The 18,675-nt window shown below is 44.8% G+C and overlaps 1 protein-coding gene across 2 annotated transcripts in view; it reads right to left on the reverse strand.

Moving 5' to 3' along the window:
* Positions 1 to 18,675, reverse strand: part of LOC126544160 (uncharacterized) — a 50,933-nt gene that overhangs the window by 23,623 nt on the left and 8,635 nt on the right. Inside the window, exon 3 of one of the 2 annotated variants that reach the window (XR_008608748.2) lies at positions 16,269 to 16,321. The gene's annotated coding sequence lies outside the window, so the exon portion shown is untranslated. Of the gene's footprint in view, positions 1 to 16,268; positions 16,322 to 17,577; positions 18,602 to 18,675 lie in introns of those variants that run through there. The other variant, XR_008608749.2, reaches the window with a different exon arrangement.

An 18,675-nucleotide genomic window follows, 5' to 3' on the forward strand; every position in this document is an offset into this window, starting at 1 on the left:
AAGCGGCGTCACTCGCAACTAACTTTATTCCTTAAAAACATCGCATTATGTAGCCACCGCATACGTGCGCAGCAATGTTCTGCGCCTTACATCACCATAAATCTGTCAATATCGATCATGTTCTAGCTTATAAAGCATCTAAAAAAATTCAAACTCAGCACTGGGCAACACTACTGACGCATCGCTAATACAGGTATGATTTTTTTTTTCTGTTTATGAAGTATGCCTCCAACATTTGACGTACCATCACCTCGTTGCTTCCGCCAAGAATGGTGATCCTTTTAAATCTTTCGTTACATTTACGGCATTTGCAGTGCACAGGTAGATATGCCGAGAGCTTATTCTTAATGGAAAGTTCATGTTCTCTCACTCTGTCGTTAACACATCGGCCCGTTTGGCCGATGTAAACACTGCCGCAGCTGAGCGGAATTTCATAAACCACACCCACCGCACAGGTGACGTGAAGCCTTGCAGGTCTCTTACCACGTATAGATGGCTCAGGCACTTTTGAAATCCGCAGGCACAGGCACGACAGCTTCCTTGGTGTCGTGAAGACAAAAGGTACCTTGTACTTATTAGCTACCTACTCAAGGTTGAGCGCAACTTATGTACGTAAAGGTACAACTATTGGCCTTTTCTCCATCCAATGCCGTTCTTCCTTTCCTTTTAATTTTTTAACGAGGGTTTCAGATACTGCACCTACGGCGGAGCGAGGATACCCAGCTCAGTAAAGCCGGTTGGCCTGTCCGTCAGAGCTCTCCGCCATCCTGTAAGGGCAATATTTCACGAGCGCACCTTCCAAAACCACCGCGCAATCATGACTTTTGAGTGGGCTGCATCATAGGGCATCAACTCTTTACATGATCGGGGAACAGTAGGCCCAGCAAATATGTTCATCTGGCGAAGTGAGGCTCATATCTAGAAACTGCATGCGGTTTTTAGTACGCAGCTCATGCCTGAAGGACAACCCCTTCGCATGTTGTCTAAACTCCTTTAGGATTTCATCCACCAAGTTAGTGGTAGTCATACACGGTTCGTGTTTTAACACAACTAAAGAATCGTCCACATATCTAAAAACGCTATGGATCTTTGCATTGTCAAGGGTCCGAGCCAACGTTCTGTCAAAAGAGGCTAAGAGCATGTTGCGCAGCACTGGGGCTTACGCACGGTCCAATACAGATACCACTCTGTCGAATATGAACTCGCTCTTCGCGCGTCACAAATTTGGAACATATAAAAATAGACTGAGGTAATAAAATTATCAACGGACATCCCTGGACCCTCTCAAAGGCATGAACGCTGTTCTCGTCGATACGCAAATAAAAAACCCGAGAAGAACAACAAAAATAAAAATGATCTAGAACAACGCATTAGCAGCCGTATACCACAGTATGTTTGTTTCTAAGGATTAAAACTTGTTTCATTCAGCACTGAGCCTATATAAAAAAACATTCATCTGCAAACAAACATTTGCAAATTTAACCGCTTCTCCGCCCACCTGCAATCTCAAGTCATTCTTTTCATGTTTTCATGCCATTTATGTTTTTACTATTACTTCTCGGCCTATATATTCTACGCTCGCGCAATAAATATACTTATCGGAAGTCAGCGCCTGTGTCGTGTGCCTCTTTTCTGTGTCCCGTTATTTGCGCTGTTTGCTTAAGAACGTGTTCACACCAACAAGCCAGGCTAGCCACTATTCTGAAGTTCAATCAGCCTTACATGAGCTGTTTGACAAGTACCAGGAATCTATTCACGTCTACACGGATGGTTCTGTAATCAAAGAAAGTGCGACTGCAGTTATGCTATATCATCCTTACAGGTAGTACGCTCGTCGACTAGGACGCACGTCGTCACCAAAAATAGCGGAATTAGTGGCAATTCTCCAAGCCACTTGATTTGTCAACACATATGAGACACCACAAATGTGGTTAACGAGAAGAAAGGGGGTTAACCGAGGGGCCCGGTTTTTATTAGTCATATCATAAGAAGCCAACAAACACGGACACCAAGGACAACATAGGGGAAATTACATTTATTAAGCACAAGTAATTTCCCCTATGTTGTATTTGGTGTCAGTGTTTGTTGGCTTCTTATGATATGACTAATAAAAATCGGGCCCCTCGGTTAACCCCCTTTCTTCTCGTTAATTACATAACAAGGGTCTCGAATCCGGCAACATTGAGGCCTTCAGGTTGCATATGTGGGTTTATTGACCAGTTGCCTTCACCCAAAAAAGATCACGTTCTCGTGACGCCTGCGGCAAAAAAGGACGTTCCACGTCCGCCGCCAAGGTCTGTGAGTGGTGGCGCTAGCTAACACTCCCCGCGTTCTACTAGAACACATAAATACCCAAGAAAGCGGATGGGAAAATGACGCCACGGTAGCTCAATTGGTAGAGCATCGCATGCGAAATGCGAAGGTTGTGGGTTCGGTTCCCACCTGCGGCAAGTTGTTTTTTCATCCAGTTTTATTTCCATTAATTTATCGTTTCTTTATTTAATTTATTAAGCACAAGTAATTTCCCCTATGTTGTCCTTGGTGTCAGTGTTTGTGGGCTTCTTATGATACCACAAATGTGCGTAATTTGTACGGACTCCTCATCGGGTTTACCATGTCTTGAAAATATTGATGACAGCCAACTACTACGCACGAATAACATAAGAATTTGTATAACATATAAGAATTTACCTCATGTTAATGAAAGAAAACATATGAAGTGATATTACAGTGGGTCAGGGACATGCTGGTATAGTAGGCAACGAATTAGCGAACTCGTTGGCAAAATCAGCCCATAAAGATGCAGAAATTCAACACATCCATTTATCATCAACAGACACAAAACGCATTTTGAGAGCACTAAAGAAGGACTTGTGTATGTCAACGTCTACCTGGTTTAATGAAAACACTAAAAATCAATTCTTTACGAAGTGGACTCTCAACTCAAATACCCAGTTCGATGAGTATTTGTGAAGTACTTGTGTACTTATATCAGGTGCAGGTTAAAAAAACCCAGGTGGTCGAAATTTCCGGTGTCCTCCTCTGCGGCGTGCCTCATAATTAGAAAGTGGTTTTGGCACGTAAAAAGCTGTAATTTTAAACTCAAATACCAGCTGGATGTAGAGCTTTCGGAAAGTACTAAGTCACTAATTCATCGACTGTAGCTGGCGACAGCATGCACCAAACAATTTCTTTATCAAGTAAAGCAGGCTTCTTCCCCGGCTTGCTCCTGTGGATACGACAATGAGGGTGTTCGCCATCTACTCCTCGAATGCCCCATATACGCGACGCAAAGACAGCAGCTAGAACAAGAGCTACACTCCATTGACCCTCACCGGCCTTTCACACTCGCGAAATTGATGGGCCCGTGGTCATCGAAAATAGCACAGCGAAAAGCATTGAACACACTTGAACATTTTTATGAAGAAACAGGCATCTTTAACAAGTACTTCATATCGCACTGAATAGTCAGAGGATGTTACTCTAACTTGCCTCTATTATTTGTAATTATGAGCGCTTGTACATTACGTGTTATACTTTCTTTTGTATTCTGTGCGTGCATTACTTTAACTCTCCCTAATTCCTCATCTGTTTATACGCTCATCGCAGTCTACATCACGGCCGCTTGTGTGTGTTTGTGACTTTGTTTACAAACTCATTGCGGTGCAGCTTGCATTTGCCTTTTATATTGATATGTTCATGGGTGTATATGACTGTGTTCTGTGGATTTCTGACCCTATGACGTGGTTTGTTTTCGTTTTCTTACATATAATTTTTTGTATTGTTGTTTCCGCTTTGCGAAAAGGACTAGCCGTCACCATTATAAGGAGACTACGTCTATTTCTTTTATTTTCATTAAAAAAATAATAAGGCAGCGACCAGTTTCGCCTACGTATCTCATCCCGCATGATAGTGGAATTGAATCAACAACCCCAAGAACGTGAGACGCAAAACGCTTTTTCTGTATAGTAGAACAGACAGTGGTGGAGCGGATTTAACGCTTTACAGAGCCTGCATAGCTGATCCAATGCGGAAAACATTACTTCCGCGCTAACATTCTTTATGTTAGCCGATCTTTATTTTTTTAACCTGTGGGAAACGTTATGCAAATACTTTATGGCTACCGGTCTATTTAGTTAAATATTTCTTTGTTGGGCGTCTGAGTTACTATCCTTCTTTATCGATTTTAATAGCTTTTCAGCTATAGCTGACAGTAGTGTAGCCGGGTACCCGGCGCACAAAAGTCGAACCAACTTGAACTGCAAAACTTTGCTGCATGGCATGTTGACAGGATTTTCTGAGGACATTAATGAGACAAAGAGTAATAATGCTTCGCTTAACCAGCTTAAAATAGGCAGAGTCAAAGGATAAAAGTAGTGTTTCTTCCTTTCTTTGTTGGTCTGTGCCAGTTTTAGAATGCATTACCGACTCGCCCAATCACCAACCCTAGTGTACGTAGTAGGTGAGTTTAACAGGGGTGCAGTTGTAGGGGTTGGAAGCAGCATGGTTCCGACCATACTATTTCACGTATGGCGTGAACAGGAATGCACGCTAATAGGATAACAATGGAGAAAAATTTACAAAACGACAAGGAACGCGAGTCAATGCACATAGAAGTAGGCAAAGGTGAGCTAGTTGGTGAACTATCATGATGGAAAGAATAGCGTAAAAACAGGACAAGCAAGGAGGACAGGTTCGCAGTGGTGACTTTATTGCATTGACCACAATGTATACAGGAAGAAAGAACGTCAGAACAGACAAAACGCACCAGGTAAAAGAGCAAGAACAAGGAGCTAACTAACGTCACCAGATACAAAATACAAATACAAAGATACAAAATCTTTTGGTCATATAGTGCAAGTGAAGGCGGGTTCATACACAAAACCCCTCGCGTATATGACAGTAGACAGGCCCTTAACACTTCGAACACATGTCTATGCTAACAAATTGGTCCACGCCAGTAAAGGCTGTCCTTTTCAGGCCAGCTTTAATGTTAGCGAGCCATCGTCCAAGTATTGGACTTTGTTGCTTTGGGCACTACTTGTGACGCAATGCTTCACCAAAGTGTACCAAACCGTTTTTGCAATATGCGATCACTTTTGTTTTCGTTTTTGCTTATAAATTTGGCATAAATATTGCGGCAGCGGCGTAGCCTTCTAAAATTATTTCTTTTTCTCCTACCAGGAAAAGTTGTGCAAAATAAGAGCTTTCCCAAAGTATTCTAATTGAACGCACTATCATGAGAACTTGCCTCCATCAGTGTTTAACCCGTCTACGACTTAATACGTGTGATACAATAATATGGTAACAGTATAGATCTAAGTTAGGCTGAAGCTTTCTCACAGTAGTTATTGGTGGCATTTCAATGCATGCTTGTGGTCGTGTTCTGTACTTGCGTTACTAACAACTTTCTGCGCAACTTTTTTTTTAATGTCTGTTTCGTGTTTAATCTATAGCTTACTGAGAGACGTGGAGTTGATAATTTCGTTTTGTGGCCATCTGATAGGATTCCTTACAAATGTGCTTACACTGTCTTACAGTTAAATAATATGATAGACAAAACTTTGGCGTTATCAGTTGGTACTGATGTCATTCTTTTGCATCAATTTCAATGTTGTTGTAAACGCATAGGCTAAGTTATACATCTGGCGTACTGGTTGGAAACACTGAGGGCGAACTCTGAGCCACCGACTAAGGAACAAAAACAGAACAAACATGAAACAAACAAGAACAGAACTAAAATAAAAAGTGCCAAAAAACAACAACAAATGATTAGAACGTCCAGGAATTGAAGCGTGAACCAGTTCAAGTTAGAATCGGGCACCATAACGCTATGCAGAAACCAAGCGCTAACAGTTGCTGTGCACATAAGAAGCACAGCCGTACAATTAGTACACGCAGAAAGAAAGAACAAAACCTTGCACACAGACAAGAATACACAGCTTTAGTGCAGTTGAACGGCAGCTGCATTTGGGACCAGCTAACGCGTCGCTTTCAATTATAATCATTTGTGCTTCCCATAAAATGCATTGTATGAACGAAACAATAAGGGGATAGTTGGTAGTCGTCATCAGCCTATATTACGCCCACTGCAGGACGAAGGCCTCTCCTAGCAATCTCCAGTTACCTTTGTGCTGCGTCAGCTGTCTGTGAGGGAATAGTTACGAAGCTTAGAGTTAGGAGAAAAGAAGGTATCTGCACAAAGCTCTGGATTTGTGTGGCGTGGCTCCTGAATTAAACGTCCAGTAAACCTACAATCCTAAAATTACTTGCGTTACGCTTCTTATAAATTCAGTTCTGAGCACGTGTGCAATTTATCGCCGTGCTGCTACTTATGCTTTAAAGGGACACTTTAGAGAAGCACAAATTCAGTTCATGGTTGCAATGCCCAAGCACAGTTCTATATCAATAAAAAAATTAACAACTTCTTCACCTTAATTTCTGGCCATGTATGCTGCATTTCTACACACAAAAAAAACTATGAAATATTATAGTATGAGTAAAAACTTAATTAGTATGGTAACTGCAGTGGTGTCTTGCTTAGAAAACATTTCACAGAGTGAACCGGGATCGCTTGTGATCTTTAACTCGCCGAAGTCGCAGAGCGAACCAGACCGACGCAGTTTACTGCATGTTTACTGGGCCTCCATGTTTCTGTGCCATCATGTTTCCTCACATAGCTTCTCTCGCGTGGCTCTCACCTCGCCTTCAGAAATGGGCTGAAGAAAGGCGGCATACTGGCGAATGGTCAAGTTCTTCTTTCTTAGATATTTTTTTTAAAAAAAAGGTTAGCACAGAGAGAGTAGAAACTTCCTCCCAGCAGGCGTCTTCTGCCTCATCTCGCTGAGAGAGACTGACTCAAGTTGAACTGAGAAGCGTTTCTATAGAAGTGCAGATGTGTATAAAAAAGTAGTTTAAACGTCCCCCTTTCCTTCTTCTTCCACGACTTCTCTCACTATATCGAACTTGCATTTTCCTTAGTAAATACACTGGCAATATTTTCCAGCTTGTAATGTTCTTTGCATTTTTGCATGAATAAATAAGGTCCGGGAACGAATGATGTGCTGCATAAAAAAAAAAGCAATGGGAAAACGTATCCCGCAGAAAGAACGCCTCGCAGAACAAACCCACCCGCAGAACGAATGAAGTCCGTTCCACGATGCACCACTGTAATCAGCAACTGATTTTCCGCACTATCCACAACTGAAAACTTCGCTCTGGCGTATCAAAAACGCTATTATGGGCTATGAGTTAAGTTTCCAGTGATTAAATCGGAATTTTGAGAAACGAACTCGGCGTAGCATAAATGATACGTTGGGCATCGCAAGGTAAAAGTGATAAAGTAGTCCCGAAAAAAAATCTTTGTTAATTTCGTGGCGGAAGGTTAATTAGAACAAGAGAAAATGCAGCTGAACTTCTGTTTTCTTAATTTCGCGCCGAAACCTCAGCACAGATAGTATCAGTGTTGAGGTGTGATATCACTGATCTTGAAGTATATAGTTGCGTTTCGGCCGTTGTGGGCGCAGCAGAGATTCTCGAAGCTTGCTAGGTTCAATATTGGGCACCTTTGAAATATAACGTAGCCCGTCTTGTAATTGCACTCTTGCACTTTATCTGGTAAAGTCCTAAATACGGGTAGCGACAATCCCTTGGAGTTACCGCACCAGCTCGCCCTGATGTCATGCATTTTTAGGGCGTCTGTTCGGGCATATTAAAGGGTAGGGCTGAAGATTAATATGCAGAAGACAAAGATGATGAACAATAGCATGTAGGGAACAAGAGTTCAGGATCGCCAGTCAGTCTCTAGAGTCTGTGAAGGAGTACATTTACCTGGGTCAATTAGTCACAAGGGAGCCTGACCATGAGAAGGAAATTTACAGAATAAAAATGGGTCAGATCCTGACGGGAAGCTTACCATTATCATTGAAAAGAAAGGTGTACAATAAGCGCATTCTACCGGCGCTAACATTTGGGGCAGAAACTTGGAGACTGGCAAAACTGCTCGAGAACAAGTTAATGACCGCGCAATGAGTGATGGAGCGAAGGATGTTAGGCGTAACGTTAAGAGACAGGAAAAGAGCGGTGTGGATCAGAGAGCAAACAGGGATAGCCGATATTCTAATTGACACTAAGAGAAAAAACATGGACCTGGACAGGTCATTAATGTGTAGGTTAGATAACCGGCGTGCCATTATGGTTGCAGAATGGTTGCCAAGAGAAGGGAAGCGCAGTCGAGGACGGCAGAAAACTAGGTGGGGGCATGAAATTAGGAAATTCGCAGGCGCTATTTGGAATCGGTTGGCGCAGGACAGGGGAAATTGGAGATCGGAGGGAGAGGCCTTCGTACTGCAGTGGACATAAAATAGGCTGATGATGACGACGACGACGACAACGATGACGACGACGATGCTGATGCTGCTGCTGATGATGAAAGTTTTCTCTCAAAGTAATGGTGTTATTTGTGGTATTGCAGAAAGGTATAATTTTCTAATAAGCGTAACTCTACTTATCTTTTTTTTGTCTATAGTGTCGATTTAAATCTAAGGTTATACGAAAATTTCTTCGCGCTTTGTCATGCTTCACTGACCACCGGTGCGTCCATTAGACAGTGACGCTGCCCTAGGATCAATGAGCCCAGGATCGTACCCCAAGTTGTCCGGTGTGGCCGTGGACGAGCTTTGAAGTCGGACGTATTCCTCGTATATTTTGTACTGCCGCATGCAGTACACTGGATTGATCACCCGTGACCAAGGGTAGAGTACGCAGTAGAAATAGCGCGGCTGCATCACGACCATCGAAAGCCTTGGAGACTTGGCTGGATCCACTCCTTTTATTGGCAGAAGCTGCGCTCCAAGAAAACAAAACGAAAAAAAAATCGACAATCAAATGATCAAGCGTCCATGCAAAATCAAAAGAAGAAAAAAAAATGCAACTTCAACTTGTGCACTCACATAAGCGACTAAAGGATTAACGGAAAGACCTGAGACGGAAACGAGATGTAAGGCGATTCGTACTCATGCGTGCTTCGCAGGGATACCACAACGAGGAACAGAGCGATATATTTTTGTATCATTGGTTACTGTACATAACGGTAACACTAACTGCAGTAGTAGGGACAGTTTATCGCAACTCCGACTACGGAACCGCACATTAGTCGAGTCATTCCCCGATATAAAAAAAAAAAAAATTGTGATGAGAGAGCTAGTAACGTCAGTAGTAATGCCACCTATGTGGCAGTGCAAGTTTTTCTGGCAGCGCACTAAAAGAGACATCTATACGTAGAAATGATGTAGCTAACACCAGCGATGAACTCCGCCATCACGAAGAAGGTTCTTCAGTTGTGGGAGGTGTAACATATTAGGGGGGATCGCAGTGCGAAAACGAGCAGGAAAACGAAGTGTGAGCGCTGGCGTCGGTCGCTAGTTCTCGTTAACCTGTTTTTGAGGTGTGTCGATAATTATTTGAATACGATGGCGCCAGAGAGTGTTAGGAAAATTGGGGTGGAGTTCACTAAACTGAGCCATTCGTACGCAGTTCCTTAGCCAAAAATTTTTTTGCGCTAAGATAACGGTGCAACCGAATGTGCAGTGTCCTTAACTTACGGCGTCGTATTGTTACAAACGATTCCCGTACATTGGAGCAGGCGCCAGCAAGGGAATGAAAACGAGGATCGAAGAAGCGCTCGTGTGTTTGTTGTTTCGCCATCTCGGCTTCTCTCTGTATATGCTACCTAAATACGTTTTCCCTTTTGTTTTGACTAGTCTTAACCCCGCCGCATTTTTGGTGGAGGTGAGGGGTATCAACTAGACACAACGGAGCTCCGCAGCGGCCGACATCCAGTTCTTCCCATTATGATAGAACAGACGCTTCCCGCCGTAACAGTGACAACGTCAACGGTTGTCGTTGCCCAGCCAAGAGACCCAGGCACGTTTTGTGGGACTGATGACGTCGACATTGAAGAGTGGTTGGTGATTTTCCAGAGTGCAAGTAAGAACAACCGATGGGACGATACGGTCATGTTGGCCAGCATCCCATTTTATCATCAAGGGACAGCAAGGGTGTGGTTTCAGAATCACGAAGAGGAAATTGGAAGCTGGGATACCTGCAATTTGGAAAAGATGCATGCTCTGTTTGGCAAGTCTCTTGGTCGAAAGATCGCGGCGAAGGAGGAGCTAGCATCACGTGCCCAAACATCGACGGAATCCTACCTGTATTACATACAGGATGTGCTGCCCCTCTGCCGCAAAGCGGATGGTGGCATGGCTGAGTCTGAAAAAGTGGGACACGTCCTAAAAGGGATAGAAGATGATGCCTTCAATCTCCTAATCAGCAAGGATGGTAACACGGTGGATGCTATCACTGATGAATGCAAGCGTTTTGAAAACGCCAATAGTCGACGCATTGCCCATCAGTTCACTCGACTTCCTGACGCGGCAGCAACATCGTCGTGCGAAGACGCACGTGCGTCACGGCTGCCGCTAACCGCGGAACACGTGACAGCGACCGAGCAGTATTCTAGGAAATGTAACATCGAAATAAAGGGAGTGGTCGAGGAGGAAAATGAGAACCACACAACGACTGCATGTCAGATTGGAACGTTGCTAAATGAGCCGGTTACGTCGGACGACATCGAAGAAGTTCACCGAGTGAAGTGCTTCGTTCACTCGTTCAGTCCTCCATTGTTCAGTCCTTCAGTACAATCCATGCGATATACACTTACACCGCTAAATAATAAAAACGCCGTACCTTCGTCCAAACGCACTGAATGAAGTGATCCAACAGTGCGCCACCGGGAGAGCACACAAGGCAGCATAATTCGAGCGACGCAAATGCTGGGGGACGTATTCTGGGACGATCACGTTCGGCTATACTACTGTCTCGGCCATCAGGCATGCGTCAATTCGCTGGTTGAGCAAAACCTGATGAGCTCATTGGCTGATTGAGCACTACGTCACGCGAAGGCGACATCATCGTCGAAAGTGATCGTAGGAGAGCGCGTGCCCTGATCTTGCTGACACGACGCGTTTTAGTGACCACGCTCAGCGTCGTGCACGCTTCACATTATTTACTTCGCGGTACCAGGCCATAGTAGTTGGCTTTTTCACGTCGTCATGTTGACTACTTCGCAGCCAGGCGCGGAGCACCGTGAGACAGTCGCTGGCTGGAAGAAAATTCTTGCGCCGAATTCACAAACGCCAATGAAAGCTTTCTTAGGTAAGAAGAGGGGAAAAAATTTAGGGCCGAACCATTCATATGGTGGGGGATTAGCCAGCGAAGGTTTAGGTTTCTATTATAAATCACACATTCACACAGACGTATACATCTATATATAATTTTAATTTCTCTTTTTAGAAACGATGGTGGTGACGGCTTGTTCTTCGGCTGTGCGCACAATGCGTGGTCTTCCCATTTTCCCAATTTTTGTTCGAGCTGCAACTGTTGCAATGTTCTACCTCCGCAATACACAATCCGGTTCTTACACACAATGGCGGCCACCGCGGCGCACACCCCGTGTTCTTCCGCCACGATTGCCACGCCATTGTATCGGGGGCAGACGACAGCAGACGCAGCCGGCAGCAACAGCGGCCAGCGCAGGTGCACTCGCCCACTGCGCAGGTGCGGCGCGCGTTGAAATCTCCGGCCATTTCTTTCTTCTCCGCCGTACTATCATTCGCTATCTTTTTTGTTCACTTTACGGATGTCAGCCAACCCAGATACCCCCCCTGCAAGACCGCGCAGTGCCGCCACATTTGTTGTTCACTTTACGGACGTTAGCCAGCCCAGCTTAGATTTAGGTGCACGTTAAAGAACCCCAGGTGGTCGAAATTTCCGGAGTCCCCCACTACGGCGTGCCTCATAATCAGAAAGTGGTTTTGGCACGTAAAATCCCATAATTTTGTTCAGGCGCGGCGGCACGCACGTCTTCCGCAGTGGCGCACTTGCGCGGCCGTCCTCGCGAGCCGCCAGAGCGCGTGCACGCTCCTCCATCGCTCGCCGCCGACAACCACGGCCGCCGCTCCAACTGTGACGTCAATGCGCAGAGCGTGTGCACCCGCTTTTCTGTGCAACCACACCTGGCGCGACAGCAATGACTAAACTTAATATTCGGCAGACACTTAAGACTGCTTACGTGTGGGAATGCGAAAGCACCATACCGTTTGTGAAATTAGGGACGTCATCAACGCGCTCATTTTATACACTCATGACGCGTGCTACCTCCTCCGTACCGTCACGTGCGCCGCCCAAAGACGCACGCACTAGTCAGCGAGATGGCTGCGACGTGACGTGTGCAATCAGGCACGCGCTAGCCACACCTTCAGTAAGCCAGAACCGTGGAGCAGCCGTGGCTTCAGGGAAGCGTGCTCGTCTCGCGCCCCGCAGGCCAGGTTTCTACTCCGCCTCAGGCCGAAATGTACCAAATTTTATTTTCAAAGCTACTAATTTGCTTTGTTTACAGGAACCTCCCTGAGAAATGCGACGTCAATCCGAGCATTCCTTTACATGTTTTTCACTGTCTGCGGCATCGGCGATTTTTCGTCATGGTGCAGTTTCGCCAAGGTCACCGCCAACTTCGACACCTAAGGCTTTCGTCTTAATAAAGAGAACATCGCACGAAGCGACTGAAAGACGTGAGTAACGTCATTCTGTCCAGGACTGATGTAAGTCTGGGGCTTAGAATTACCATATCCATCGAGTCTTAAGACGGTGATGGTTGGCATCTGCTGCCACTTTCCTTTGTCGTCTGGTCTTCCCATGGCCTGCTGCCTGTTATTAGCTTTGCTCATGGAAAATAAAAACGTAGTGGTGTCTTTATAAGAGTTATCCTGCGCACGTTGTTGCAAAAAATGACGTGCCCCCGGTGATACGCGTCACTGTGGTCATATATATAAATCCGCGTGACTGTGCGTGTGCGTGTCGCCTCGCTAAATTCGAATCTTCAGTTAATTGCTAAATAAATAGCAATTTGGAAATGCTATAAGTCTCTGACACGTACGCATAAGTGCCGCGATATGAGGTAGTACCTTAGGGGGTGTTCTTTTTACGCCGTACGCACGTTAACAATTTGGAGCAATGAAAACTTGGCGTCATGTCCCATTCTATATACACTGGTGATCATTTTAGGCTTTACAGAATTTAAAAAAATCCTCTTGCAGATAACATAATTCTACTCCTTGAGCTGCTTTATTCTCAAGGGCGAAAATTATTTGCATGGTAAAGTAAAACACATATTCAACTAATTAACCAAAAGTCACTATTTCACTGCCTAATTAATTTATGGGGGAATTGCAATTTACGCACTGTAGCCGATGAGATTTCAAGGCGTATCCACTTCGAATGAATGACACCAGTTTGCAGATATACCTGGTCTGTTGTTCCACTTGCTTTATTAACAAAACGCTCTCTTGTGCATTAAAGCACAAAAGTAACTGGAACGCTTATGTATTTCATCCCACACTTTGGGAAATAGTATGGCAAAACTGGTATCATCCTGCAAATTCATTTCAAATGGATACGCCTTGCAAGCTCACCGGCTACAATTCGTAAATTGCAATATGTGCCATAAGGTAATTATTTAGAAGTTAATGAGTTAATTCCTGATAATTACTTATGCATGCGTTTCGATTTCTAGAGCTAGTAATGTCCGCCTCTTCAAATAATTAAACTCAAGGACAACAATTATACTATCTGCCACAGGCGGCCTTTAAGACTCTCGTAAAATCTAAAAATGGTCACTCCGTATGGTATACAGCAGGCTGATTTATGACGACGCCCTGCTGACCTATTGCACGGCGCTTCGTAGCGGCATGGATATTTGTAGTTAAATTAGAATCTCGAAGTACAGACCAACCCGACAAGTGTTGTCCGCTTAAAGGTTGTTCCCCATACAGAAGAGTATTCGTACGCTTTCCTTTAACACGATTGACTACAAGAGGGCTCGCGCGACGATTATTCGCTCCGTTCATGAGGTGAATTTTATTTCACAGCATCGCACTTGTTCGAGCAGTCCACGTGATTTTCGTGTCAATGGTGGTACGTGATTTTACTTGTCATTCCTCTTTTTATATGTCATCGTACTGGCATCCCGATTCGTATCATCGATAGGATTGCCGTCCGTCGTTAGCATACGTTCGCTCACACCGAAAGCTGCAGGATGAGCAAAAGCCTGAGCACAGACGCAACGTCGCTTCGACCTGGTGCTGAGTTGAAACTATGAGCCATATAATAGAAAGCTGAGGCTAACGGCATGCAAGACGACAGCGAATTGTCAAACAGCAATAAGTTCTGCTAATTATAAACGTTTAGGCGCTATTTCGTTGTTTCATCTCGCATGGGGAATTATAGCCTCAGAAACGCCTGCAATAATAATAATCCGCTGCCCTATGAGCGAAGGAAAGCTCAAACTAGAAAATAAAGGAAAGAAAGCTGGAAGTGCTCATTACGCGTCAATGACAAACTTGACAGTTGTCAGGGACAGACACCACACTTCCATCTGCTACCGCTCGATATAGAGTGTTATGACGAGTATGAAAAGTGCGAGCATAGGAAAACATAGCCTATATATCAGGAAAAAAGCACAAGTTGACAGTGCAGCATTAATGTTGTTGCTTTTGGCAGCAGCGCACGCCCATTAGTATTATGCACTAAAGCTGTTCAGTGCACTTTGCGACGGCAAACCAGAGCGCGCCACAAAGACGAAAGTACGCGCCATATTCGGTTATCAGTTGTGGCCTCTGGCCAATCGGCCGCAAGAGCCCGTTCCACCTCTTACCCGCGTCAACTCGAGTGGCACAGAAAGAGATAATTATGCTCGTAAGACTGGTACCCCACTAGTGAAGAAATTCCTTCTTACGTCGGCAGGTACGACCTCCGTATATATTTTGTGAATCGACTTACGCTTACTATTCGTGCAAGTGCTAAACTTCGCACCTGTGCTATCATTACATACACGCCTTTCTCGACTAGAGCGCCCGTCTTTGTCACGGCGGCCATCGCAAGCTTGCTGATCTTGCGAACGGTTTTAGCTTCGTGAATATGCTTTTTTCGTAAGATTTCTCATACGCCACAATTTGTTTGTAAGTTCGCTAGTGAATTTCGCCCCAGATTTCCTAACAAGCGTGGCACGCAACTTCTCGATATCATAACATATTTACTTAACTTTTTTTTTTGTCACAATGCGTTCTCAAATGCCACAATTTTGTGCAATATAATTCTGAAGGATGTTAGTAAGAAGAGTCAAGGAAACCGAGGAGCTGTGTTTTCGGTAAGTAGCAACCGAATGAAGGACACTAAGGAAAGCATAGGGAAACTTAACAGTGCTTTAGGATTGAAATGTAGAATTAATAAGGAAAAGAAATATGTAAGTGGAGGAAAAGAGAAATTGCCGCTGGAGGGAGCTGAACTCGTATCTATAGCATCCGCAGGACCCGTGCGCTGCTCGACCAAGGGAGCTACAGCGGCAGGCTTCAATTTTCTTTGGCCTTTCTGTACGTGTTGCAAACGTAGCCCCCTGAAGTGTTGGTGACGCTAGTGGTGCCGTATGTTTGCTGATACGCCATTAAGTAATTTTGTAGTCAATGCTGTCGGAAGTATCACGATTACGAAAAAAGGGCATATTAACTCACAAAACCCAACATACCAACTAAAATGGTTGGGCGAAAAGGCCAAGGAGGCCTTCACATTATGCGCGTAACGTGCACTGCTGCAAACACAGTCGCTGCAGCAATTGGACGTGGCTGATATAAATTATGGACAGTGTTCAATGTAACCACGTATTGTTGAGGTGTTTCTTCTGGCCGTTCACACTTGTTGCGAGTCTCTCAGGCAGACATTGCGCTGTTTTAAATAAAATTGCCTGTCAAAGCAGACAGGAGAACAGCTAGGATAAAGATGGAATCTGTTGTCACCTGTGCGTAATAACGAAATGATAAAACAAAGCTACTCAAATGTACATGGCTCAGTAGCTCGGGGAAGTTTCACTTTGACTGTTATGGGGTTTTTTTTCGTTTTTTTTTTCTCGTTTAGTCTTCGTGACACTCCGATGGCTATCACACAAACACAGAAAGAAAGAAAGATGACAGAAAGGTCCAGAAGAGCAACCCATTCGCTGCCTTACCGCTGGGGGAGGGAAACTTTAATTGGGGGAAGTTATTCTGAAAGAAGTTAAGACTGACTGCGTGGACACGCGAACCCTCAAGGAACGACAAGACGACATAGTGCAACAGGAAAGAGAGTGTGGAACAACATGCTTCAATTCCCGCTTTACTTACCGTGTTGAGGTACTGACGAAGGGCTGCAGCTGGTCCAGTTTCACCAGTAATTGCTGCAAACCACAAGAGATTGTCTGTCAGTGTACTCGTCAGGGGCGCTACAGAATCCTGTGCACGGAGAGCCAGCATACATTCTAGGCTTACGAAAGTGCAGCTTACCGTATTTCGTATATAGAACTATTGTGGCCGGAATTTGCTGTGTACCAAACGCTTTAGGCTCATGAAGTCGAGTTCTTGATTTGCATTAGGAAAGCGCGGCATATATAGAACACGTTGTGATAACACATCCTGTATATATCAATATGACGACTCGTTGTTTCTGAAAGGCAGGCGATAAACGAACGGCTAAAATAAACTACAACTGAAAAATATACTACATCGCTGTACCTGCATGTCGTGAAAAGGACGAAGTAAAATGCTAAGTATAAGAGGGCAACAAATTAATCTGCTGAATCACAGGGACTCCACCAAGCAGAAGATGTTGACACAATTGAGCCCCGACAATTTAGTGGATGGGCTTCTGCTACCACTGCAATTTGCAACTCAAAGGATATGTGCAGCTTGCAGCTTCACGCAGTTTGAATGAACTTCGTATTCTTACGACATACGAAAAGGACGCATTTTTTAATGTGGTATTTTGCTCGCTTCCACCACGTTCATCCGTGTTTTCATTAAGATGGCCTGATGTCTTTTACACGACTAAAATCATTGCTTCGGAATTAACGCCCTAAAACGCACTTTTCGAGATGTGTACTGCGCTATTATTTATTGATGCTCACAGTATTTTTGTCTGTATTTATGAGTCGCACAAACAATTATAACAGAGGAGGTCTCTGGCAGCGCTAAGAATGAGAAACGTTTTTTCTTTTCTTTTTAGCACTGTAGTTTGATGGCGATATTCCATATTCTAATTTACGCTTTCCAGTAGGTAAGGAGTCAACTAACTCATTCTGCAATACTTATTGAGAAAGACGACCACCTGGGGAATTGTGCACTGCATGGGAAGCACACGGGATTCAGAAGATTTTCCGTTCTCCATATAGAGCCCTTCTATTGACCAGAGCATTTTATATCGTCGCTTTCGTTATCACTGTCGGGCGCTGCCATTCGTACCAAATATTATTGCATTTCAACGGTTTTGTGAGCTCAGGCCCACTGATTCGTCGTAATTAATACACCAAATAACACTATTAGTGTCTGGGTTAGAGAAACGCAAATGTCACGCAGATTATTGAAAGAACAAAATGATTTATTTTTCGTTCCCTCAAGTTCGGTCTTTAATGCTAGCATCAAAACAAGTGGGGAAAAAACGAAGAAACAACAAAGAAGAACAGAAAAAAATGATAGGGGGGGGGCCTTGTGAAAGGGGCGGGGGGAGGGAGGGGGAACGTTCGGCAACTCGCTTCCCTTTGAGGTAGTTATTAGTGCGCCTCAATTCCATCTCTTCGTATTTCGATGCCTTCACTGTTGAGCCTCGGCCTACGCATACCGTTAATTGAAACGTTGATGATTCTCCACTTGCGCAAGTCACTACGGCGCTCCAGGATTTATTCTGTTCAGCTTTCGCTCGCCGTGACCAGTAATATGAGCCCAGCTACCAGACTTCAAGTTCGTTGTTGACATTACGTGAAAAGGGTCCGCAAGCTCTGCGGATCCGAGTGCTTCAGAAATGAGAACGGACGGAAAGAAAACTTCAATGGGAAAAGGACCTGCTAGGTTGGCAGCCCGGGCTCAGGCCACCCGGGCATTATGTGCGGTGAGGCATAGCCTTTCCACCGCTGCCCGGGCCCGCTGGATAGCCCATAATTGGTCGTGTAGTTCCGAGCTAGTCAGAGCGCTTAGCCATCGCTCCTCGAGAAGGTCCGGTTCTATGTTGTCCTCTGCATATATTGATCTGATCTCTGTGCATTTCCATAAGATGTGTGCCACGCCTGCGTGTTCGTTCTTGCAGAGCTTGCAGCTCGCGTCTGGGTATTGTGTTGAATTTATTCTGTTTAAGTGTACTGGGTTTCGGAACGTCCTGGTTTGCAACCTTCTCCAATCTGTCTTGAGACCTGTCGAGTTGTTTGTGGGGTTCTGGGTATGCTTCTCTTTGTTTCGTGTAGTGTGTCAGTATGTCGTGGCACGTGCCCAGTCTGTCCCTGTCGTCGTTTGTAGCTTCTTCCTCGTCTTCGCCTCCTCCGTCTTCTCCATCGCCTCCACCGCAATCCTTCCCCCCTCCCCGCGGGTTGCGGGGTGTTGGGCCGTCACTGTGTTGTGCCGCGGTGGCTTAGTTTTCGCGCGTGGCATTACAGTGTAATTGTCGGAGGAAGTGATCCTGTCGGTTGTTTTTCCTGTAAGAGATAATTGCGTGTCCTATACCAGCAGTTTTTCAGCGAGTAGCTGTGACGGATGCGTGCAGCGAGTT

The sequence above is a fragment of the Dermacentor andersoni genome, chromosome 1 (genome assembly GCF_023375885.2).
Source record: "Dermacentor andersoni chromosome 1, qqDerAnde1_hic_scaffold, whole genome shotgun sequence".
Classification (NCBI taxonomy): domain Eukaryota; kingdom Metazoa; phylum Arthropoda; class Arachnida; order Ixodida; family Ixodidae; genus Dermacentor; species Dermacentor andersoni.